We start from the raw sequence: 27,016 nt of genomic DNA, 5'->3' as shown, positions 1-27,016 counted from the left end.
GAATATATCCCTTGACTCAGAAATTCCACTTTTAAGAAATTATCCTATAAAGATGCTTCCATCTGTGTGAAATGAAATGATACAAATAATGTATTCATTGTGTGAGCAAAGTTTAGAAGCTTGCTGGACCATCAGTAATGTGATACTTAAATTATAATACACTCAAACAATAGAGTAAAATGGACTTACTATACTGCTTTAAGTGTAATTTTCTGGAAAGAATTCCAAGAAAAGGGAAGTTAAAAGAATAAGGCAAAGTACAGAACACTGGGTAGAATATGCCCCCATTTGTGTGTGGGGAAAATGTATGTGTGTATGCATATGTATGCATTGATTTTTATATGCATCTATTTATAGTTTATATTAAAATATATTAATATATATATTTGTGGGGCTTCCCAGGTGGCACTAGTGATAAGGAGTCTGCCTGCTGATACAGGGGATGCAGGAGATGCAGGTTCGATCCCTGGGTTGGGAAGATCCCTTGCAGTAGGAAATGGCAAACTGCTCCAGTATTCTTGCCTGGAAAATTCCATGGACAGAGGAGCCTGGTGGGCTGCAGTCCACGGGGTTGCAAAGAGTCAGACATGACTAAGCAACTGAGTATGCGTGCATACCTATATTTGTATGTCTATATACAAACTTTTAATACATTGATATATGTATGTATTTGTAAATACATAGTATACCTCTAATGATGCTTTTAAAAAAAAAATTGAGGACACTGTTAGTTCCAGAAAGGAAACTGAGTTACTGGGAGATAGAGAGTAGGTGTGACTTATTTATCTTGGTATGTACCATTTTGTATTTTGTGCAATGTACAGGTATTATGTATTAAAAAACACTAAAGAATAGAGACAATGCACGATGTTGCAGAGTCGATATGAAATCAGTTGAAAGAAGTGAATGTTTGTTAATAGCATGAGCACAAGCAGATGGAAAGAGAACTGTACTGAACAATTCTCCAAATATAGAAACCATCTAGTGGAGAAAGTCAGACAAACATGGCATGTCCAAAAATCTGTTTCCAGTTTAAAGTTTATCTTTTCATGGAGTAAGGATGTTCACATGACTCATTTCTTCATTTTTTTTGTAAAACTAAGGTAAAGGGGTTAATTTTATTGCATATGAATTAAACTTCAATTAAAAATATAATGAATTTTTAAGAGGTTAATAATGATGACTCATTCATACCATGGAATACTGCTCAGCAATAGATAGGAAGTATTGATACACACACAAGTTGGATGAATCATCCAGGCATTGTGCTTATTGAAAGAAGCCTGTCTCAAGAGGTTACATGCTGTAAGATTCCATTTATATGGCTTTCTCAGAGACAAACTGTAAAAAAAGAAGAAAGATAAGTGGTTTTCAGGGTCTGGGAGTGAGTGACTATAGAGGGATGATAGGAGAGAGTCTCTTTTGGAGGGTGGATAATGGGATAGTTCTATATCCTGGCCATGGAGGTAGTTGCATGAATCTAAACATGTGTTAAAATTCATAGAATTTTATCTCAAAAGCAAAAAATCAAAATAACTATATAATAATATATAAACTAAAAATGTTTTGGGTTAAAACACACACACACTTAAATGTGGGGGTTCTTGCAAGAGCTATCTCCAAGCTAGAGTTCATAATTTTAGCATTTAAATTTTGCTTCTATACCAAGAGTCAGCAGGGTTTGGCTGGTGATTTGATATTGCAATAATATTATCCTATTCAACATGACAACCCTAACCCTCCCCATGATTCTCTTAGAAAAAGTCAGGAAGTATTCAATAATTCGAGTCTCATCATTACAGGAATACTGTGGCTACACATCATAATTTCCCTCCCATGTGAATGCACCAGCCAAGTTGACATTGGTGGATGGTCATGACCCACCCTGTAACACAGTTTTATGGTTCACTGTTACAACACACCTTAGGTGCCAGGACGAAGATGACTCAACGGAAGTAAAGAACCAAGGAATCCAGGGCAGTGTCAGATCTGAAAAAGCAATCCCAGCACCAGTTCCTTGTCTCACATTGGCTTGGCAACTTCACGTCTCTCTAAGGAAAATCAAGTCAAACGGGCTTTCCTGAAACATGGCGTGAAACACCGCATGTCACCTTTGTTCCTGGAGGAGACACTAAAGTACTTGTTAAGGTAAACTATTACATATTCTCCCTAATTCCCACCTAAGCAGTCGGAAGTTAACTATCTTCTTGAAGACATGGAAAGAGCAAAACAGCTCCCTGGCATTCTTATATTTCCCCTGCTGGTAATTCTTTCATAGCCTACTTATTTTACACATTTCTTCTAGACTTCAACTCAAATAGCTCTAGGAAAAGCCACTTGCTATAGAGCAAAATGGGCTGATGGTTCGAATTATCCATCCAGGGGGGAAGAGATGATCCTGAAGAGAAAGCTGCATAAAGTATTTCCTGGTTGAAAAGGCTCTGGAATCACAGTCTAGAGTTTGAATCTCAACTCTGAAGTGCATCAGTTGTGTGACCTTAGGTAAGTAACCAAACTTCTCTGGCCTCAGTTTTTTCTCTTTTCATTACAGGTGCTAAAGGAGCCTACTGAACTTGGGGTAAGATTAAATCACATAATGTCTATAATGCATCTAGTAGGAGGCTTGTGTGTATGCTCGGTTGCTCAGTTGTATCCGACTCCGCAACCCCAGGGACTGTAGCCCACCAGGCTCCTCTGTCCATGGGATTCTCCAGGCAGAAATACTGGAATGGGTTGCCATTTCTTCTCCAGGAGATCTTCCCAACCCAGGGATCAAACCTGTGTTTCCTACATCTCCTGCATTGGCAGGTGGATTCTTTTCCAGTGCACCACCTGAGAAGCCCAATAAAAGGCTTAGCGAGGCTTAATGAGTATTCAGGACGTGTGAACTGTTTTCACTTGCTAAGTCATTAACATGACCAGGAAGGGGTGGGACTTTCCACATGACCAGGAAGGGGTGGGACTTTCCAGGAAGGTGTTTAAATTCCTTTTGCTGCCCAGTTTGTCTACTGTGTTTAGGGTGACCTACAACACTCCCAGGGTCTGCTGCCTGCTTCCCTGTTGGCATGGTGTCCTGTTCCCTCATGTCCTTTGGTGATCTGCCAATCAATCTGGGAATCTAATCATCCCAGAGTTGTTAGTGACTTTGACTTCTCCACTTAGAGAATGATGGCTTAAGAAGTGTACTTTAGGCTGGGAGCAGCTGGGGCCAATCAGCAGTCTTCAGGTAGCACCTCTTACCACACAAGTCAGCCCCACAGCCCGGGCTGTGACCCCTTTGTGAACTGGCCACCACCTTGCACTCCCTTCTCATGGGCCAGGGTCCTTGTACACATTGATGATACTCATCTTTCTGCTTCCTTTCCTTTTCTCTCCTTCCCTCCCAGATCAGAGTGGAATAGGGCTCATTAAAGCCTTATAGGGATAGTGCCAATGAAGAACTTTCCAGATCTGAGCTTGGTCCAGAGAAGACTCATTAATAAAGATCAACTGGGAACTTCCCTGGCAGTTCAGTGGCTAAGATTTCACCTTCCAATGCAAGGAGTGTGGGGCTCAATGCCTAGTCGGGAAGCTAAGATCCCACATGCCTTGCAACCGAAAAACCAAAATTTAAAACAGAAGCAATATTGAACAAATTCAATAAAAACTTTAAAAAGGGTCCACATCAAAAATAAAAAGAATTTTAAAAAGATTGTACATTCCGGGAGCCTATAGGTAGCTGCTGCTTCCATTGGTGTTTCCTGTTTATTGTTTCCTCATGATCTTTGAGTGGCTATCTTGCCAATTTTAGGAAGGCTAGGGAAAAAGTCCTATAAATGTTTATTTTCTACCACATAATATATTTACTATTCAGCTTGAAATTTTGATTTTTATGTTTCTTATAAAAATATAAATAAAATCACTACTGTTTTCAGGCCAAACATAGATTATTGTACAACAGTCTACTGTGTATAAGAATATCACACAAATTGGAAGGGTTAGTCCTAGAAGAATTTGACACAACACTATAATAACACAGTATTAATAATGGAACTAGGAATGAAAAAAGAATCCATTAAGTCTTTGGGACCTGTGAATATGTGATGGTACATAGCAAGGGGGGATGAAGGATGCAGATGGAATGAAGATTGCCAAGGGGCTGACTTCAAAGAACTGAGATTATCCTGATTATCTGGTTCAGCTGCATGAAATCACAAATCCAGGGAGGCAGGAAAGGAAGTTAGGCAGAAATTTGAAGGAGCTTTACAGGAAACCCTTCTCTTTTCAGCAGATTTCTCCAGCTATTGTCTACGTTCTCTGCCCAGACTTTCCTCACTTCTCATTCATGACTTAATCTATGATGTTTTTGCCTTCACGTTGTATTGAAATTGTGTTTCCCAAGGTCACCAATTACTTCCTTGTAGCTAAATCCAGTGACTATTTTTTGCCTTCTTCTCTCAGAGATCTCTGATAACTCCTCTGTCCTAAGATAATTTTACTTTGATTTGTGTGGTTTAACACTTCCCCACTTCTCCTTCAACCTCTCTGGATGTTCGTTTTCACTCCCATTTGAGGTCAGTGCTTCCCTTGCCTTTCCCCTAAATAATACTTATGATTGGCCTTCCACTTCTTCTACAGACAATTAAAAATTATCTACATCCACTATCTCAATGAGAAAGCATATGTTGATGACTCCTAAATATTAAATATCTTCCAGCCGAAAGTTTCCACCTGAGTTTCCAATCTTCATATCCATGTGCCTTCTGAAACTTCCACTTGGTTGTTTCAAAAACACCTTCATTTTAGACTCTGATACTCCAGTATGGGTGCAGATGGTTTATTGTGGGGGAGGTGATCTCTGGAGGCCTTCTAAGGGAGTGAGAAATGAGACAGGAAAAGAAAGAGAATCAGCAGAGGATGTGTCAGTGAACAGCTATCATGGTTGATACCTGAGGCTTAGTCTCATGGGACCCTCTAGACACTGGGTGGAAAATGCCTCAGAAGTGGTGTGTAGAAAGACAAGAAAAATTCCCGTGCAGTCCAGTGGTTAGGACTCTGCAGTTTCATTGCTGAGGGCCCAAGTTCCATCTCTGATGGGGGAACTGAGATCACAAAAGCTGTGTGGTGGAGGCAAAAGGAGAAAGATAGCTGGGATTGTGATTCATCAGTTCCTGTACCTCACTGTAGGTGGTCACTCATGGGACATCAACTCCCTGGAGCTTTGGAGCTGACTACACGTGCCCTGCAGCAAAACTCACTTTAATGGGCAAGGAATGATCTCAGACAGAGAGATGCAGACGCTTTCTTCACATACACGAACTTGTTGCTGTTCAGTCACTAAGTCATGTCTGACTCTTTGTGACCCCGTGGACGTCAGGCTTTCCTTTCTTACACTATCTCCTAGAGTTTGCTCAAACTCATGTCCTTGAATTGTAGGCCTCAGGGACACGACTAGGCCATCGCCAGTGTCCACTACACACCTCAGGTCAACATGTCCCAAACTGACTTCCAGATCTTAGACTCAAATTTTGTTCTTCCTTCTAGGTCCCCTATTTCAATAGATGACCCCACTATCAACCTAGTGTCCAAGCAGAGACTTGAGCAATCTCAGTGTCAGGCTAAAGTCTCCACTCTCGTTTCCTGTACCATCCACATAATTAATCTCTGTCACCATGTCCTGTCAATTCTACCTTCTAGAATTTTCTCGAATCTGCCCTCTTGTACATTCCACAGCCAGTACATGATCTCAGAGGACCATTGTCTCTTTCTTGGATAGCTACATAGATCCTGCTTTGGAGTTTTAATCTCCTATCTCCAGACTTTGTCTTTCTCAATCTCTTTTCAACATAGCAACCGGAGTGGCCTCCAGAAACAAATTCAATCATGCCACTTTCCTGCTAAAAATTATTCAATGACTATTTCCATAAAGATAGAGGTCACACTTTGTAACATGGTTTGCTAGACTTTCCATGATGTTGCGTTTGCTTACCCCTTTAACCTCAAGCCTTTTCCTGTTCATTTATTCCCTAAAAAACATAAAAACAAAAACATTTCTCTCCTTCACCCCACATGTAACTTTATATTCTCCGTGCTTTCAAATATGCCATATGCTCTCCAGCCCCTGGGACTTTGCTCATTCCCTCATCCACTGATTAAGTCCTGTTGTTCCTGAGATCACAATTCCAGGTTGATTCTTTTAGGAAGTCTTCCCTTATTTCCTCCAGTGTAAGATTAGTTAGGGCTTCCTGGGTAGCTCAGCTGGTAAAGAATCCACCTGCAATGCGGGAGACCCCGATTCGATTCCTGGATTGGGAATTTTCCCTGGAGAAGGGATAGGCTACCCACTCCAGTATTCTTGGGCTTCCGTGGTGGTAAAAAATGGTAAAGAATCCGTCTACAATGCCGGAGACCTGGGTTCAATCCCTGAGTTGAGAAGACTCCCCTGGAGGAGGGCATGGCAACCCGCTCCAGTATTCTTGCCTGGAGAATCCCCAGGGACAGAAGAACCTGGTGGGCTATAGTCCATGGGGTTGCAGAGTCAGACACGAATGAGCGACTAAGCACGCACACACATAAGCTTGGTACCCTATGTGTCTTCAGCTTGGTATTTCTCACACTGAATTGTAGGCTGTTTACCTGCTAGATTCAGCTCCTTCCTCCAATAATGAAAGCTCTATTAAATAGGTCTTTTAGGTGTATCTAATAGGTAGATTAGGTGTCGTCTGCACATTGCACGGTGTGGCACATAGTAGAAAATAATACATATTTGTTGAAAAACATTTCTTCATGCTATGGCAAAGGAATAAATTTGTAAACTTGGCTGGCTGTTGACTCTTTTCCAAAAGCCTGAAATCTGAGAGCCAATGCAGTCTTTGTATCTGAATGTCACATGGCAAAGAGAGGCCTCTCTTTGAAGTCAGTGGGCCCGAACAGAGTCTGCTATCAATAGACCTACCTCCCACCTGCTGCTGGAGGAATTTATCACAACTCTGAAGAGCATCCAAGAAGATATGTTTCCCAGAAAAGTCAAACCACTGATCTTTCCAGAGCCCCCCCTTTTAGGAACCCAGTACAAAATCAGTCTATTCATCTTTCTGGTAATGATTTTTTTCCCTCTTCAAAGCACTCAATTCACTTTCCATCACTGGCATGTAATCCAGAAATAATAGAGGTCAGTCTAGTACAACTCACTTCCAAAAAGGGAAAGTGCCGACACCGCAAAGAAAAGCTCTGAATTAAGTATTCCCGAAAATAAATCAGGGGATATGAAAAGGCCTATTCAGCAGATCATATCTCTTTTTATTGTTTATTATAAACATATCTCCCCAATAGAAAGAGTTAGATTTGAAAACAGCGCTCTGGGACAGTCTTGATAATTATATTGTGGGATTCAAATCTGAATATTTCTTCTTATTCTGTTTTCTAATAAAATTCTACTCAGGGATGCTAATATTTAAGCCATTTTTAAAACCCCTAAACTCCCACTGTGTGGTGTGTATAGTCAAAAACAACAACCAGAGACCCTGTGAACAAGTAACATAAGTGAGAAATAAACCTTTGTTGTTTCAGCCACTAGGTTGGAAGGCTTTTGTGTGTGTGTGATTTCTTTAATTAATTTTTTATTGGCTGCTCTGGGTCTCTGTTGCCACCTGCGGGCTTAATTGCCCCATGGCCTGTGGGATCCTAGTTCCCCAAGCAGGGATCAAACCCGCGTCCCCTGCAAGGCAGATTCTTAACCGCTGGGACCAACAGGGAAGTCCCTTGAGGGGGTTTTTGTTCCTACAGAAGAAGTGATTATTTCCTTTCAACCCTATGAATTCAAACCTCATTGAGAAGTGGGCACAAGAATCTTACAGCTGAAAAACAAAATAATCAAAGGGACAGTTTGGAGAATGGATATTAACCAAAATTCGGTTCCCTGATGACGTTCCCTCCAGATTGACTAAACTTCAAGTCTCCTCATTCCAGCCAGATCCTGACATAGAAAGCTTATTCCATGGAACTTCAGGTCTCCTCATTCCAGCCAGATCCTGACATAAAAAGCCATGGAGAAATAGAAAGAGAGATGCTTGAGGAGAGGTGGGGCAGAGAAGCAACAATGAAGTTCAGGGGCTAAGCTGAGCGTACCGAATGCCTGCTCCCTATCACCAGGCCGGGAAGGCACCCCTCCAAGGGAAGAATTTCCATCCTTTCCCTTCCTAAGGTGGAAAAACCAACAGCTGAAATAATGGAATGTCGATCCAATTAAGCACAAAAGCTAAAGAAACTCAAAGGGCCTTCTTTCACCTAGTTTTGCAAATGACCAGTAATGGGACTTCCGTGACGGTCCAGTGGTAGAGAATCTACCTTCCAATTTCGGGGACATGGGTTTGATCCCTCGTCAGGGAACTAAGATCCCACATGCTGCAGGGCAACCACGCCTGCACATCACAAGTAGAGAAGCCCACGTACCTGAATTAGAGAAACCGCTGCTCTGTGACAAAGCCTGTGCACTGCAATGAATACCCAGCACGGCTAAATAATAATAGTAAAAAATAAAAATTATAGAACAAAGTTTCACAGTAAGGTAATATATTATAAATATATAAATAAAAATTTATTGTAGGTTGTAGATGCTAAATTCATGCAATGTGGACTGTGGGAGATAGGGGGCAAGGCCATCTATCTTCAGGGAAAGCAGGACCTTGTACTGTTTTGGGTATCGTGGGAAGCTGGGTTAAAAACAAAACAAAACTCTATCTGGGTAATAATGGGTTGATCTGAGCTCTAAAACCAGCTCTGAGGGAGAAAACGTCCCAACAGACAGCCTGGATTCCTAGATAGAGGAATGTGAAAGAAAAAGAGACAGTCCTATTATTTTGCCTCAGTAGAGAGAAAGGGCTCTGGGTCTGATCAGAGGCACATCGGCCTCAGAGATTGTAGAAGCTCATGAAAGAAGCACGTCTTTTACCCAACATTTGCCTTCCTCAATTGTTACTTCCGTCTTTTACCAAATGAACAGTGTTATTCATTTAAATATGGGGGTAGATTATAGGTTTTTTTAATAGAAGTATGGACTTTAGCTTTAAGTTCATAACAAAAAAATAAATTTCTGAGGACAAGGGACACCCAGTTTGAAGCAGGAAGAGAAGTATGATGCAGTGATACCTTGGAAAAAACAACTAGCTTATCCTATGATTGTCACGTGGGATGTATCAGCTGAGTAACAAATGTGTTTGATTTCCAAAACAACAAAATGCCTTCGGCCTCTGCCAAGTTGTAAAACATACACACACACTTGTAGAGAAAAGTCAAGATAGTGAGAGGTAGGTAGACAGAAAGAAGGAAGGAAGAAGGAAGGAAGGGGGAATGTTTCTCTCTCTTTTTTCTGACATTCTATAAACTATATAACAAATTGAGTCAATTTGGGTCAAATACCTTTTTTATGTGTAACAGCTAAGAAACCACGAGGTCATCATGTGAAAAGGAAGAGTCTGGCGTTACATCTGAAATTGTAATTATCTTCTTTGCATGAACATTGGGAAAAGGTTTTCATATTAGTTTATTTTTGTAAAACATTCTGCTTCAGCTGATTCTAAGACATCTGAATGAACTACACAGAAGTTAAGGACCCGCCAGGAGAGCAAGCATACATCACTGAGATTGCTATTGAAACTTTCTTTTACATAAAACTTTTCTACTGTTTGTTCATTTCCTTCACAGTTTCTTGTTTACTATATGGAAGCCTGACTAAGCTTACTGGAAAAGTGTTTTTGGGACCTATTTTTCCCTTCTGAGGTTACCCAGTTAGTAGCTGATTATGAATGAATGTTGTTTTTTCCCTGGAAAATATAAATAGTTTAGATGGATTAAATAATAATCCTTTAATGTTATATGGCCTTCCTTATTCTGATATGGCAGATTTCAATTTAGGTATAGTTTATAAATTTCATTAATTAGATGTTTCAGAGACACAAGAGATGTGGGTTCAATCTCTGGGTGGGGAAGATCCCCGGAGTAGGAAATGGCACTCCACTCCAGTATTCTTGCCTGGAAAACCCCATGGACAGAGGAGCCTGCCAGGCCACAAAGAGTTTGACATGGCTGAGCAGCTGAGCATAGCACAATCCACAATCTAAGATAAGAAAATTTTCATCATTCCACAAAGGTGCATCATACCTATTAGCAGTTACTTCCAACCCTCTCTCCCTCCAGTCCTTGACAATGCCTAATCTATTTTCTTTTTATTATTCTTTAAATTTATTTTTTGGTCTTGCTGCACCAAAAAATCTTAGTTCCCCAACCAAGGTCTAACCCTCACCCCCTGCATTGGAAGCACTTAACCACTGGTCGGTCAGAGAAGTCCCTAACCTGTTTTCTGTCTCTATCAATTTGCCTATTCTGTACATTGCATATAAATGGACTCATACAATATGTGATTTTTTTTGAGCCTGACTTCTTTCAATTGGCATAGATTTTCAGTGGTCATTCATATCTTAGTAGTTTATTCCTTTTTATAGCTGACTAATATTCGATTATATGCATTTACCAGGGCTTCCCTGGTGGGTCAGATGGTAAAGAGTCTGCCTGCAGTGTGGGAGACCCATGTTCAATCCTGGGTTGGGAAGATGCCCTGGAAAAGGAAATGGCAATCCACTCCAGTGTTCTTGCTTGGAGAATTCATGGAGAGAGGAGCCTAGTGGATGGTCCATGGGGTCGCAAAGAGTTGGACACGACTGAGTGACTAACACTTTCATTTGCATATGCCACTTTTTTTCATCCATTCATTCACTGGTGAGTATTTTGATTGTATCCATTTTGAGGCTATTATGAATAATGGTACTAATGTACATTCAGGTAAAAATTTTTGTGTGAACTTACTTTTTAATTCTTTTGAGTACATAGTTATGAGAGGAATTTCTGGTTCATATCATAACTCCATATTTAAACTTTTGAGGAACTTTCAGACTAATTTCCAAAGTGGCTACCCCACTTTAAATTCCTACCAGCATTGTATGAGGGTTCTAATTTCTCCATATCCTCAGCAAGAGAATATTATTTTCTCTATTTTTTCTTTTATGAATCCTAGAAGGTTTAAAATGGTACCTATTTTTGATTTGCATATCCCTCTTGGGCTTTCCTGGTGGCTCAGATGGTAAAGAATCTGCCTACAATGCAGGAGACCTGGGTTCTATCCCTGGGTTGGGGAGATCCCCTGGAGAAGGGCATGGCAATCCACTCCAGTATTTGGGATTTCATCATAGCTCAGTTGGTAAAGAATCTGCCTGTGATGCAGGAGACCTGGATTTGATTCCTGGGTGGGAAAGATCCCCTGGAGAAGGAAATGGCAACTCACCCCAGTATTCTTGCCTGGAGAATCCTATGGACAGAGAAGCCTGGTGAACTACAGCACAAGAGTCGGACATGACTTAGCGACTAAACCACTGCCAACCACCATCACCACCAATCACTAATGATTTTGAGAATCCTTTCACATGCTAATTGGCCATTTGTATATCTTCTTTGGAAAAATGTCAGTTGGAGCTGTTACAACAAACAAAAATAGTTCACATAAAGTGAACTAAGTTTTCAGCTGCAGGGTAGATAGGCTTTTAGGTCTCCTACCATGACCTCTTCTGTCACTTCTGAGAAAAATCAGTCTTCTGACAACAGCATAGTTGTCACGGATCTGATGACCTGTAGAGCCCAGGTGCTCTACGGTGAGGTAATAAATGTGCAGACTCCTTCACCCAGCAACTCACTCAACTTTTGTGACAGGTTAAACTTAGAGTTCTGGGAGAACTGATAGGATGCCAGTCAAGTTTGTCCTTAACCCCTCACTCATCAGTCAGTTCAGGCATGCAGTTTTTCTTCCAATGGCAGGTCAGCAAGAACTGGTTGGTGACTTCAGCTATGGGATGGACATTAGAAAGCAGAAGAGGCTTATTATCCATCATTTTTGCAGTATTACTTGGTTGCATTTGATACTGGCAGGAATAGGGACAACTTTGTCATCTGGGTGAGGCAGTATTTTAAGACCTTCCTGTCCCTCAGCTCTTGTCCCTCAGCAATATTTTAAGATCTTCTTGTCCCTCAGATCTTATTGTTCAGTTCAGTTAGAAAACAGTACAGAATATTTCATTTTATTTTATTTTATTTTATTTACAGAATATTTTAAAAGTTTGAATGTGTAGTAAGAAAGTTAAACAATCCTAGAATATTGAGTGGTGGATGAGCCCTACTGCAGAAAACTTTAGGGTGCCTTGAGGTGGCATAGAAGTGATTATTTTTTAGTTACTATGTCTGACTCTTTTGTGACCCTGTGGACTGTAGCTTGCCAGATTCCTCTGTCCATGGGATTTCCCAGGCAAAAATAGTAGAGTGGGTTGCTATTTCCTTCTCCAGGTGATCTTCCTGACCCAGGGATCGAACTCACATCTCCTACATTGGCAGGTGGATTCTTTACCACTGAGCCACCAAGGAAGCCTGGCATAAAAGTATCAGGGCTCATTTCAAAGGAAACAGAGGATGTAGGGAATTGTGTCCATTGTTGATTCTGTCACACACCCAGATTGCAGACCAATAAAGATCTTGTCAGGTGATCTTTACTATCCCATTGTAACTCACAAAAAGGGTAGAATAGAAAGAAAATGCTTTTAGGGGGAGGGATATTATATCCCTCAGATATTTATAGCTGCTTTATTTGTAATTGCCAAAACTTGGAACAACCAAGATGACCCTTCAGTGAAGGTGCATAAGTAACTGTGATGCACCCAGACCATCGTATATAATTCAGTGCTGAAAAGAAATGGACAATCAAGCCATGAAAGGCATGGAGGAACTGTAAACTTACTAAGTGAAAGAAGCCAATCCGAAAAGGTTACGTACTATATGATCCCAACAATATGGCATTCTGGAGAAGGCAAAGCTATGATGACAGTAAAATGAGTATTTATTGCAGGAGTAGAAGGAGTGAACAGGGCAGTGGACTTTAGGGCAGTGACACTACTGGCTTTGATACCATAGTGGTGGATACCTGTCATCAGTTTGCTCAGGTACATAGAATGTGCACCGAGATCGAACCTGAAGGTAAGCTGTGGACTCTGGGTGATATGTACCACTGGTGGGTTGTTGATAGTGGGGGAGGCTACACTCATGTGGGGGCTCAATTTTGCTGTGAGCATAAAACAGCTCTAAAAAGACTAAAGTCAAAGCTTTGCCCTTGTGAAGCTGTCAGGAACTTAGCTGAGCTAAGAAAGGAAAAAACCATTGTAATAGCTTTTTAAAACAAGCCAAAAATCAGAGTGAAGCCTTTAATCACTTCTTGTGATGCTATAAGAAAGTCTAAAACTGGGAAAATTGCAGGCTTCCTCCTGTTTTATTTCCCCCACGAAATGGCATTCCGGTGAGGGTCAGGTGGATCAGTACAGACCTGGGGCTCTCCTGCAGTTTTATGGAGAAGAGGGGAGGATGGCAAAGTGAGGTGGGGCGTGCTGAGGCTACATAAGTAGGTGGTACTGAGTCAGAGGAAAGAAAAAATTGTCAAGGCTCTCCCCTAAACCCATGAGGAGGTCACATTGGAGGTGCCTGCAGATCTCTGCCCAAGGCCTTAGATAAAGAAACCTAGGAATGAAGCCTTCTGGGTTAGAAGTGAAAGAGCATGACTTCCCCCAGGGGTTCTGAGTCCTTGAGACTGTGTGGGGATGGGGAAGCTCCCCCCTCCCAACCCTAGGCCTTCCAGCTTAAAGCCTTTGAATTGCCTTTGGTCAGGCCTGAAATGTCACACTTAGGTTTTGAATCAGGAGAGGGACTCCTTACTAACATTGTAGACAATAAATAGTATAAGCAAGTAAAATATATGCTGTATTAGACAGTGATAAGTGCTGACAAAAAAATTAAATAATAAAGCAGGGAGGATGACCCAGGACTCTCTCTCTCTGAGCCTGCCCATGTGTCCACAGGTACTATACTCTTTTTTCCTTCTAATAAATAAGGAAAAAAAAATTTTTTTTAATAAAACAGGGAGGTAGAGAGGCAGTCAATGAGAATTTGCAGGTAAGTGTGTGACAGCAATTTTATTTATTTTTTAAAATTAATTTTAAAATTTTATTTACTTATTATTTTTTGCTGCGCTGTGCACAGGCTTAGTTGTCCCATGACATATGGGATCTTCCCAGACCAGTAATCAAACCCATGTCTCCCTGCATTGGCAGGCAGGTTCTTAACCACTGGACCACCAGGGAAGTCACTGAAAATAATTTTTATGAGAGTATAGTTGATTTACAATGTTATATATATACATATATACAGTCTTTTTTATTTTTATTTATTTAAAAAAATATATATGTTTATTTATTTGGCTGGGTCAATTGTCAGTTGTGACATGTAGGATCTTTCCTTGCAGCGTGCCGGCTCTAGGTGTGGCACTGGAGGGCTCTAAAGGGCCCAAGCTCAGTAGTCGATGTGCAGGGCTTAATTGCCCCGAGGCATGTGGGCTCTTAGTTCCCTGACCAGGGATCAAACTCACATCCCCTGCATTGGAAGACGGATTCTTAATCACTGGACCACCAGGGAAGTGCCAATCCACTCGTTTTTAGGTACTGTTCCCACATAGGTCATTAGAGTGTTGAATAGAGTTTTCTGTGCTATACAGTAAGTTCTTATTAGTTATTTATTTTATATATAGTAGTGTGTATATGTTTGGTTGCTAAGTTGTGTCTGACTCTTTGTGACCCTATGGACTGTAGTCCGCCAGACTCCTCTGTCGATGGGGCTTCCCAAGCAAGAATACTGGAATGGGTTGCCAATCCTTCTCCAGGGGATTTTCCCAACCCAGGGATCGAACCCATGTCTCCTACACTGGCAGCAGAGTCTTTACCACTGACCCACCAGGGAGGCCCATACGTCAATCCCAGTCTTCCAGTTTATCGCTGCCCTACCAAAACAATATCAGACAAAGGAAGATAAAGGAGGCCTCCCTGAAAAGGTGATGTTGATGAAAGACTATCAGTTGAGCCTTGCAGATACCTGGAAGAAGAGTGGGTCTTGCAGAGGGATCGGGAAGTACAAATTGCCTGAGGTGGCAGTGGAAGTGTTGGAGGATACCCGTTTGTCTGGAGGGAGAGGAGCAGGAGGTGGGGTCATGTAACCTGAGCTAATGAGGAGTCCTAGTAGCCTCCATGAGGATTTGGATTTTTTTGTCTGAGCGGAACAAGAAGCCACTAGGGATTTTGAACAGAGGAATGACATGATTTGACTCTCCTGAGGATAAATTTAGGAGGAGAGGAGGGGACATTAAGGGCAGAACTAGTGAAACCTGTTAGGCAGCTTCTATAATAGTTTAGGGAAGAGATGATGTTCACTTGAACCAGGATGATAAACTGGAAAGAGAGAGAAGTGCTTGGATTTTGTATTTAACACAGAGCTCCCATTTTATCAACTCTAAGCACACCAGTTCTTCTTCACATTTTGACATATCTGTCAAATCAGAATGCAACTTATCTTGGGGTGGCATATTATGATTGCTATCAGCCAGCTGGCAGTTATGATATCATTGTCAGTTAGCCAAAAACTCTCCAGTGATACCGTCTGATAATTGTCAGCATCAGTTCACAGATATAGGTGTGTTGTGACAAATTCTGATTTTAGGTAAGGAGTTTTAAAGTTTAAGGTCTTTGCTCAGAAGCACATCGTAAATGTGGCTGCTCTACTTAACAATACCTTATTTGTGGTCCTCGTCCTTTTGTACCTGGACATTAACTGGGTCCAGGCTTCTCCAGGCTTCGAATGTGTCGCCTCTAAGGAGCACAGCAGGCTGCTGTCAGTTATCTTCCCCAAAATAGAAATTGACCATTTCATTCAGCGCATGTAAGTTTCTGATGCTATGGTGGTTACAGAATCCATTCCAGACTCTTCAGCTTCACACAAGACCCTAATAATCTGCCACCCATCTAATTTTTCCAGTTTTATTTCTCACAGTCCCTAGTTGGTGCTTCCTTCCCAAGCTACATTTAACTCTGTTTTCTGTGTGACCAGAACCTTGTGCCAGCTGCACACCTCTACTCATGTTTCCTCTGCCTTTTATCCAACAGCTGTTCATCCTACAAGCTCATATGTCACCTCCTTTCCAAAACTTTTACAACTTACAGTAGTGTAAATTTACAGTAGTGTATTGCATTTTATCACATTGACTTTGCCTCACAAGAGTCTATTCATGTCCAGTCTGCTCTGGGTCATGAGAAATGCATTATCCAATTACTTATCTTTTTTAATATGGAAATAAGCAATTTATATAATTGGTTAAGTCACTAGGACAGACATCACTCAGTCTCTGTTAATTCTGACTCTCCAGCAAAATTAATTATTCATCTTCTCACAAAGCATGCTGCATTAAAATGGAGGTCATCTGTTTACTCATTTATCTTTTCTGGAAGGCTATGAGTTGGGCCCCTTATTCATTTTTGTTGTTGTTATTGTTCAGTCACTAGGTCATGTATGACTGTTCCTGACCCCATGGACTGCAAAACGCCAGGCTTACCTGTCCTTCACTATCTCCTGATTGGCTCAAACTCTTGTCAATTGAATCAGTAATGCCATCCAACCATCTCATACTCTGTACCCTCCATCTTCTCCTGCCCTCAATCCTTCCCAGAATCAGGGTCTTTTCCAATGAGTCAGCTCTTCGCATCAGGTTGCCAAAGTATTAGAGCTTCAGCTTCAGCATCAGTCCTTCCAATGAATATTCAGGGTTACTTTCCTTTCAGTTCAGTTCAGTCACTCAGTCATGTCCAACTCTTTGCGACCCCATGGACTGCAGCACGCCAGGCCTCCCTGACCATCACCAACTCCTGGAGTTTACTCAAACTCATGTCATTGAGTTGGTGATGCCATCCAAATCTCATTCTCTGTCATCCCCTTCTGCCACTTTCTGTCTTTCCCAGCATGAGGATCTTTTCAGATGAGTCAGTTCTTTGCATCAGGTGGTCAAAGTATTGGAGTTTCAACTTCAACACCAGTCCTTCCAATGAATATTCAGGACTGATTTCCTTTAGGATGGACTGGTTGGATCTCCTTGCAGTCCAAGGGACTCTCAAGAGTCTTCTCCAACACCACAGTTCAAAAGCATCAATTCTTCGGTGCTCAACTTTCTTTAAAGTCCAACTGTCACATCCATACATGACTACTGGAAAAAACATAGCTTTGACTAGACAGACCTTTGTCGGCAGAGTAATGCCTCTGCTTTATAATATGCTGTCTAGGTTGGTCATAACTTTCCTTCCAAGAAGTAAGCGTCTTTTAATTTCATGGCTGCAATCACCATCTGCAGTGATTTTGGAACCCCCCAAAATAAAGTCTGCCACTGTCTCTACTGTTTCCCCATCTATTTGCCATGAGGTGATGGGACCAGATGCCATGATCTTAGTTTTCTGAATGTTGAACTTTAAGCCAACTTTTTCACTGTCCTCTTTCACTTTCATCAAGAAGCTCTTTACTTTCTCTTCACTTTCTGCCGTAAGGGTGGTGTCATCTGCATATCTGAGATTATTGATATTTCTCCCAGCAATCTTGATTCCAGCTTGTGCTTCCTCCAGCCCAGCATTTCTCATGATGTACTCTGCATATGAGTTAAATAAACAGGGTGATAATATACAGCCTTGACGTACTCCTTTTCGTTCGTCTGGTCAAGGCTATGGTTTTTCCAGTGGTCAAGTATGGATGTGAGAGTTGGACTGTGAAGAAAGCTGAGTACTGAAGAATTGATGCTTTAGAACTGTGGTGTTGGAGAAGACTCTTGAGAGTCCCTTGGACTGCAAGGAGATCCATCTGGTCCATCCTAAAGGAAATCAGTCCTGGGTGTTCGTTGGAAGGACTGATGCTGAAGCTGAAACTGCAGTACTTTGGCCACCTCATTCGAGGAGTTGACTCATTGGAAAAGACCCTGATGCTGGGAGGGATTGGGGCAAGAGGAGAAGGGGACGACAGGATGAGATGGCTGGATGGCATCACTGACTTGATGGACATGGGTTTGGGTAAACTCCAGGAGTTGGTGATGGACAGGGAGGCCTGGCATGCTGCGATTCATGGGGTCGCAAAGAGTCGGATATGACTGAATGACTGAACTGAACTGAACTGAGAGTCTATACGTGCATTAATTTTCAAATTAGCAGGATCAACATGAGATGTATAGTATACTCAGAGAACCTGTTCTAATCTCCCCTTTCTTTCTTCCCCTTCTTACTGGTGGATTTGATTCATGCTTCATGAGAAATAGAAGTAAATGGACACTTTCTCATTTTCCTTTCACTGTGTCTCTGCAGCCTCTTGAATCAGGACCCACTGTCTTTCATCCGCTATCATAAGAGGAAACATCCCTGTTCCTAGATAAAGCCAACCCTTTCCTTGTGCTCTGTGCCTCATCCCCTTTCACTTTCTCAAAGACTTTACTCCCACAAATAGACGTCCCTTTCCTGAATTATCAGTTTACCTCTTTCTAGGGGGTTGATTCCTTCAGCCAACAAACCTGCTCTTGACCTCCCATTCCTATCTAGCTGCTACCCCATTTTCCTGCTCTCTCACAGAAAAACTTCTCAAATGAATGCCTTTCCCCACTGCATCACCTATTTTCAGTCCATTTCATGTAGGCCTTTGTCCTCCCCACTACATATGAAACTTCTAAAAGATTCATCAGTAACCTCCATGTTACCAAACTCAGTGGTCACATTTTGCCTTCATCTATATAACAATTCAGTGGCATTTGTCCCAAGTGACCATGATCTCCTCGAAACTTTTCTTGGCTTCTGTGATACCCTGCATGCATGTGTACGTGCTAAGTCATGGTATGTTTTTTCAGTCATGTTCAACTCTTTGCCACCCTATGGACGGTAGCCCTCCAGGCTCCTCTGTCCATGGGGTTCTCTAAGCAAGAATACTGAAATGGGTTGCATGGCCTCCTCCAGGTGATCTTCTCCACCTAGGGATTGAACCCATGTGTCTTATGACTCCTGCATTGGCAGGCAGGTTCTTTATCACTAGCACCATGCGGGAAGCTGCTTTGTGATACCCTACTCCCCTGATTTTCCTATATCACTGCCCAGTGACTATTATAGACTGGTAACTTCAAGGTGTATATATCCAAATCTAACCTTCCCCAGGATCCCAACTTGTATATCTAAATGCAATTCGGCATCTCCACTTGGATGTCTCTTGAGCATCTCATATCCATTTATTATGATCACCTTTACATGTAAATAAATACACATTTAGGATCCTTTTGCTCTTCACTCTGCTTAATGCTCTCTTCCCTCATGTTTTCTCTTTGTTTCCTGCTCCTTCTCCTAAACCAGTCCCCAGTAGTTTAGATCCCTTGGTGATTCCATAGCACCCAGTAGTTTTCCTTTGTGGCAATTAGCACGCTTACAGTCAATTAGGCAAATATATGGTTATGTGTTTAATGTCAATCTTGTGCCTTTAGCCTTTAAAATCTCTGAAGCCACAGGTTTTCCATGTTGTCCACTATCTCTTCAGGGGTCAACTCAGTGCTTGAGCATATTAGGGCCACTATAAATATACTTATTTCTTATCTTTTGTACATCTAGGTTTTTCCTATTTTTCACCACTACAAGCAGTTCTACAGTGAACTTTCATGTAGCTAAATCTTTGACACGTCTTTAATCATGTGCTTAAAAAAAAATCCCTAGAAATAGAATCATTGGTTTTATAATGAGATGCAGATTTTCAAGGCTTTTTGCTAAGGGTGATAGTCTGAAAAATAGCCATCATTAACTTCTCCTCGCCCTGTACAAGCATGCCACTCATCCGTCAATAAGTGGTGTCTCTAGAGAACAGACTTATGGTTGACAAGGAGGGGAAGGAAGGGTTAGGAGGGAATGGAGAGGGAGGCTGGGGTTAGCAGATGCAAGCAGTTACATACAGAATGGATAATCAACAAGGTCCTGCAGGACAGCATGAGGATCTGTATTCAATGTCATATAATAAGCCATCATGGAAAAGAATATAAAAAAGAGCATATGTATGTGTGTAACTGAATCACTTTGCTCTACAGCAGAAATTAATACAACGTTGTAGATCAACTATACTTCAATAATAAATAAAAGTTAAATTTTAAAAAAGTGATGTCTCAGGACTTCCCTCATCATCCAGTGGTTAAGAAACTGCCTTGCAATGTAGGGGATGTGGGTTCAATCCCTGGTCAGGGAACTAAGATCCCATAAGCCTCAAAGTAGTCAAGCTCATGTGCTGCAACTATTGAGGCCTGCTTGCTCTAGAGCCCATGTGCCACAGCGAGACATCCCATGCTGCAATGAAAGATCCCACATGGATGTTTCAAGAGAACAGCATGTATATTATCTATAGGGAAACAGATCACCAGCCCAGGTGGGATGCATGAGACAAGTGCTCGGGCCTGGTGCACTGGGAAGACCCAGAGGAATCGGGTGGAGAGGGAGGTGGGAGGGGGGATCGGGATAGCGAACACATGTAACTCCATGGCTGATTCATGTCAATGTATGACAAAACCCACTGCAATGTTGTGAAGTAATTAGCCTCCAACTAATAAAAATAAATGCAAAAAAAAAGAAAGATCCCACACGATGCAACAAAGATCACACACACACACACAAAATGACATCTCCTTTCCTTATCCTTGAGTGACTTACTTTGACCTTCAGAATGCAGTGAAAATAGAATTTCCAGGTAAAATACAAGATGCTCAGTAAAATTAGACTGTCAAATAAACAGAAAAGTGGGACATACTTATACTAAAATATTGTTTGTGATCTGACATTCAAGTTTAACTGGGTATTCTGTACCTTTTTATTGATGTGTAGCTGATGTATAAAATATTATCGTCATGTGTACAACATAATGACTCAATATTTTTGCAGATGATGTTCAGTTGTAAGTTATTACAAGACAATGGCTATAATTCCCTGTGCTATACAATATATTCTTGTTGCTTATCTATTTTACGCACAGTAGTTTGCATATGTTAATCCCATATTCCTCATGTGTCTCTCCTCTCTCTCCCTCCCCACTTCAGTAACCACAAGTTGGTTTTCTGTATCTGTTTGTGTTTCTGTTTTGCACATACGTTAATTTGTATTATTTCTTAGGTTCCACATATAAGTGATATCCTATAGTATTTATCTTTCCCTGTCTGATTTATTTCACTAACATAACATATTCTCTAGGTCCAGCCACATTGCTACAAATGGCAGAAGCCATTCTTATGACTGAGTAAATCTTCTTAATCCGTTTGTCTGTTGATGGACACCTGGGTTGCATCCATGTCCTGGCTGCTATAAATAGTGTTGCAATGAACATTGGGGTGCATGTATATTTTTTAATTAGTATTTTCATTTTTTTGAGATATATACTCAAGAGTAGAATTGCTGGGTCATATGGAAGTCCTATTTTGGGGTTTTTGAGGATGCTCCATACTGTTTTCCACAGTAGCTACACCAACGTACTTTCCCACCAATAGTTTACAAAGGTTCCCATTTCCCATTTCCTTATTAATATGTTATTTGTAGACTTTTTGATGATAGCCATTCTGACAGGTATAAAGTTATATCCCATTGTGATTTGTGTTTAAGAATCAGTGATGTTGAGCATCTTTTCATGAGGCATTCTGTATTTTTACTTGCTAAATATGGAAACACTAGGTATGAAGACACTTACTATTCCAGGCCTAGCCTTTTTTTTTAAATTATTTTTTAATTGGAGGAAAATTGCCTTACAATGTGGTGTCGATTTTTGCTATATAACAATGCGAATCAGCAGACCTAGCCTTTGAGAGACATAGCAGTTTCTTCTGTTGCTCTCTAGAAACCAGCTAGCATTCTGTAAAGAGCTTTGCCCTAGACTCCTGAATGAAGAGAGGTCAGCTAGAGAAGCCAGGGGGATAAGTCACTTGATATGTTTCAGCCCTAGCGGAGCTCCCAGGCCCAGAGCTGGGTGGGGGTGGGGTATAGAGGATTTCTTATCTTATGTCCAGGTAGATTTCAGAATTGCTATAAACCTGTTCTCTGTGTTGTTGAATAAGAGCATCATGGTGACTTTCCTGTCCACTTCTCACCACGGAATGCCTGGTAGGGGTGGAAGAGTGGAGGCGAGTTGGGAAAGTTCACAGTTCACAGCTTTCTAGGCCCAGAGGAGCTGCAGTCACATCTGAGCATGATTCAGGTCATGAAATATCGAACTTTTAAAAAATTCAATTTTAAAGTGGGTGTTTATTTTATTATTTAAAACATTTTTTTAAACTTTTAATTTTATACTGGAATATAGTTGATTAAGGGGCTTCGCAGGTGGTTCAGTGGTAAAGAATCTGCCTGGCAAGCAGGAGACACAGGTTTGATCCTTGGGTAGGGAAGATTCCCTGGAGAAGGAAATAGAAACCCACTCCAGTATTCTTGCCTGGGAAATCCCATGGACAGAGGGGCCTGGCAGTCTATAGTCCATGGGGTCAAAAAGAGTTGAATACAACTTAGCAACTAAACAACAACAATAGTTGATTAATAATGTTGTGTTAACTTTAGGGGTACAGCAAAATGATTCAGATATACATATACACCTATCTATTCTTTTTCAAATTCTTTTTTCCCATTTAGGTTGTTACAGAATATTGAGCAGAATTCCCTGGGCTATATAGTAGGTTTTTGTTAGTTAGAAATATTGAACTTTGAGGCTGATGCTTTCTTGGAATGAGACTTTGAGATATCTTGGGAGGTGGTCTGTTTTGTTTTGTTTTGCGTGAGAAAGAATATAAATAATTTGTGGCCAGAGGGAAGACTCTGTTGGATTAAATATGGTCACAAATTCTTTGTCACTCCTCAGATCAAGAGGTAAAATTTGTTTCTTCTTCCACAGGGACTCTGGGCTGGATTTGTGACTCGCTTGAAGAAACAGAATGTGATGGATGTGAAGCTGTGTGACTTTCAGCTTTTTGAAAAATAATTAAAAGTCCTAATTTAGAGCATTTGCCAATTTCCAAGAATCCACCTGAAATGCAGAAGACACAGGAGATGTAGGTTTGATCCCTGGGTCAGGAAGATCCCCTGTATAGGAAATGGCAACACACTCCAGTATGCCTGCCTGAAAAATCCTGTGGACAAAGGAGCCTGGTGGGCTATGGTCCGAAGGGTTGCAAAGATTTGGACAGAACTGAATAACTGAGCACATAGTATAAGTACTGCCAGCATGACTGATTTCGAGCTACCAGTGTGATACCACAGAGCATGTAGTTGGAAAGAGACAGGCATAAATGACCAATGGGCTCCAGCATAGCATCGCTTCCAGACTTACTCCTTAGGAGATCTGTCAGCTTCCATTTTTGCTTTCTTGGAATCCAGCTGACATGAAGGATCCTTGGGCTAGGCTCTTGAATGATGAGAGGCCACATGGAAAGAAAGGCCATGTGGAGAAGAAAAGAAGCCTTAGGCGATCCATCCCTGGCTGGGCTCCCAGCTGAATGCAGCTGCACGCGTGGCCTCAGCCAACATTCCATGACATGTAAGACCATGCAGCCAACTCACAGAAATGTGAGACACAATACATTGTTGTAGACTTAAGCCACTACATTTTGGGATATTTTAATTAGTCAGCAATAGGTAACTGGACACATGTATTGCCAAGCCATTGTAAAACAATTTTTTACATTTTACTCCTATGTTAGCAATGTGGTTCAGCTGGTAAAGAATCCATCTGCAATGCGGGAGACCTGGGATCAATCCCTGGATTGGGAAGATCCCCTGGAGAAGGGAAAGGCTATCCACTCCAATATTTTGGCCTGGAGAATTCCATGGACTGTATGGTCCGTGGGGTCTCACAGAGTCAGACATGTCTAAGCAACTTTCATTTTCACTAGCAATGTACAAGAGTGCCTTGTTCTTTGCACATCAGCCTGTACTTTGCATTATCATCACCAGGTTGATACATTAAAAATGTACTTTGCAGTTTAGCTTGTATTCTTTGAAAATGAATTTGAACAGTTTTTCAGATGCTTATTGGCCATAAATTGGCTGTGCTCTCTGTCCATTTTTCTGTTGATTTGTAAGGGCTCTTTATATTTTAATAGGGCTTCTCAGGTGGCTCAATGGTAAATTATCTGCCTGCAGTGTGGAAGACACAGGTTTGATACCTGGGTCAGGAATATCCCCTGGAGAAGGAAACCCACTGTAGTATTGTTGCCTGGGAAATACCAAGGGCAGAGCAGCCTGGCAGGCTATAGCGCATGGGATCACAAAAGAATCAGACATGACTTAGCGAATAAACAAAAACAATATAGTTGGCTAACAATTTCGTGTATAGTGAAAACAAATGGACGATATTTTGCAATGTATGTGTGGCTACCTGGTTTGCTTGTATGCTCTTTGCAGTAAAAAGCTTAAACTATGTGTATGAAAAAATGATGCCTATGGCAATTTTCTGCAAGTTTCTTATAACATGATCATTTTCAGTTTTGGCTTATTTGTTTTTTTTTAGTATTTCTCACTGTATTCTAATATTTCCCCTGGATTTCTTATTAGTGATTTTATTCAAATGAAATCTTCAGCTGAAACCTAGTACAAAATACACTCTCTCCATTCCACTTCTCATTCCAATTTAAACAACACTGGCTTAGGGCACTGCGGTAGGTTAATTCTTCAGCCATCCTTGTATTAAACACTATGGAAAACCTTTGCATAAACAGCGTGCCAATTTTAATGTCACAAATTTGAAAGTGTGATTTTAAAATGTTATCAGTTTGCACAAATTTTGAATAGTATGAATTTTTCAAAACTAAAAAATATTTTAAAATTGTGTTGGATTCTGGAACAAAAATAGGAGCATGATGGGAAAATTAATGAAATCTGAGTAAAATCTTAAATTCAGTGAATAGTACCCATGTTAGTTTCTTAGTTCTGACAAATGTACTATAGTAACGTTAGGTGTTAATGATAGGGAAAACTGGGTAAGGGGTATAAGGAAACTCTATACTATCTTTGCAAAACTTTTCTATAAATCTAAAATAATTTCCAAAGAAAAAGTCTAGTTTTGAAAAGAAAAACACTAAAAATTTACCCTAAGAAATGCTCTGTAATGTTGTAGGATTATTTATTATTATTATTATTATTATTACGAGAATACTATTTCTTACATTATATTGTTCTTTGGGGGGGAATAATCTATCTAGAATTATGCAAGTTTTGACTTATGTGATCTTTTTAACATCTTTATCCCATGGATATAGTTCACTGCCATATAAACTGTATAGTTAAATCCCATTTTGAAAATTGAAATAGGAAAAATTGAAGATGTAAGCCTTCAATTTTTAAGCTAAAAGAACTTTCTTCTCCCAATTAAGAGTCAAAAACAGAACTAAAACTCTCTCTCTTCCAATTTCTGACATTAGAATTGTGGCAGGAAAACCTTATCATTCTGTGTGATCTCTGGACAAGTATGTGATTAAATACATGACATTAAGTGTGGAATCTGGAAGCTAGGTCATCAGGTAAGGCTTGATCTATACTCTGAGGCAGAAATGTAAGCATGGAAATTCAAACCTTGCAGGCATAACTTTTATTAGAAATTTGTTTTTTGTCCATGCAATTGGTAGGATTTCCCACCTTCTCCCTCCCACATTTCTGTGTTCTCTTCCATCACAGCAAGTGTCTTGGGAGTGGGGTGTTTTAGTTTGTCATCATTTCACATTCCTTTTCAGGTTTCTTTGCAGATTAAAAAAAAAGTACCTTTTTATAGATTTCACAGTTGTAAAAGAAATTCCAACAATTTAAATTCTAGATGTTGCAGGATTTACATTTCCTACTGTTTTCCTCTGTATTTTAAGTATATCCCTTGAAATCCTTTGATACACTCCCCTCTGCCTCATTTCTTATAATACCCTCTCTCTGATACTGAATGGCTTTTGGATAAACAGTGTGTTTATATTTCACACTGATATGAATTAGCAAATTTGAAACAGTGAGCAGTGAGAAATATTATTAAGATCTCACTTTATGCATATCCACTGAAATAATTTGAATTCCCCTCACTAAAAATTGTTGATTGTGCATTAAACAGTAAGTTGGGTGTAAAAAATCCATTTCATTTGCCTAGGTTTACATGCCCTCAGACTATTATTTCCCTCATTACATTTATTCTTAAAGAAAAAATCTATCTTGATGTCTTACGCATGTTTTGAATTACATGAGGTTTTCAGGAGTTGTTCCCAGAGTGACTCTCCAGTGACTTAGATGATCCAGCTCCTCTGCTGTGAATCTGTTTATTATTTTTGCTGATTGTTAATGATAAAAGTTACTGATTGCTTAATCCTGTACTAGGGACTATGTTGATTATCTGTGTACTCCACAATATGTATTACTCCGTTATTTAAGAAGCAGATATCATTATATCATCTCCATTATGTAAATGAAAATTTTCATGCTTGGAAAATTTATGTAACTTGCCTTAAGGGAATATCTGTGGATTCCAAAAGTCTGGAATAAGATTTCTTTGTCAATGCCAAGATTTTTGCTAACCAATTTAGTATGAAATATTTGCCACACTTCCCTCTGTTACTTTAGTCCTGTAGAAAGGTAGGTAGATTTTGTTTCTGTGATCATGGTCTTTCAACTTTTTAAAAAATTAAGTAATTTATTCATTTCTGGCTGCACTGGGTCTTCATTGCTGTGGGCAGGCTTTCTCTAGTTGCAGTATTCAGGCTTCTCATTGTAGTGGCTTCTCTTGTTGTGGCACATGGACTCTAGACACGCAGGCTTCAGCAGTTGTGGTACGCAGGCTCAGTAGTTGTGCACAGGCTTAGCTGCCTCTTGGCATGTGCAATCCTCCCTGGCCAAGGATTGAACCAGTGTCCCCTGCATTGCCAGGAGGATTTTTATCCACTGCACCACCAGGGAAGTCCAGTAAATTTTTTTTTATTCAATTTTTTTTTTTTTTTACTACAAAATATGTGGAATTTTAGTTCCCCAAACCGGGATCAAGCCAGTGCCCACTGCATTAGAAGAATGGAGTCCTAACAACTGGAGCACCAGAGAAGTCC

At 40.6% G+C, this 27,016-nt stretch overlaps 1 long non-coding RNA gene across 2 annotated transcripts; it reads left to right on the top strand.

The window, feature by feature from the left end:
- Positions 1 to 498: 498 nt before the first annotated feature.
- LOC122688633 lies at positions 499 to 26,617 on the top strand. 2 transcript variants are annotated; one of them, XR_006339524.1, is made up of 3 exons: positions 499 to 2,148; positions 2,383 to 2,502; positions 22,846 to 26,617. It is a non-coding gene; the product is annotated as an uncharacterized LOC122688633 (long non-coding RNA). The 2 variants fall into 2 exon arrangements; XR_006339523.1 differs by having other exon boundaries at positions 2,306 to 2,502.
- The last annotated feature ends 399 nt before the right edge of the window (positions 26,618 to 27,016 follow it).

The sequence above is a fragment of the Cervus elaphus genome, chromosome 33 (genome assembly GCF_910594005.1).
Source record: "Cervus elaphus chromosome 33, mCerEla1.1, whole genome shotgun sequence".
Taxonomy (NCBI): domain Eukaryota; kingdom Metazoa; phylum Chordata; class Mammalia; order Artiodactyla; family Cervidae; genus Cervus; species Cervus elaphus.
Note: the sequence above shows the minus strand (reverse complement) of the source record. Positions and strands in the feature narration are given on the sequence as shown.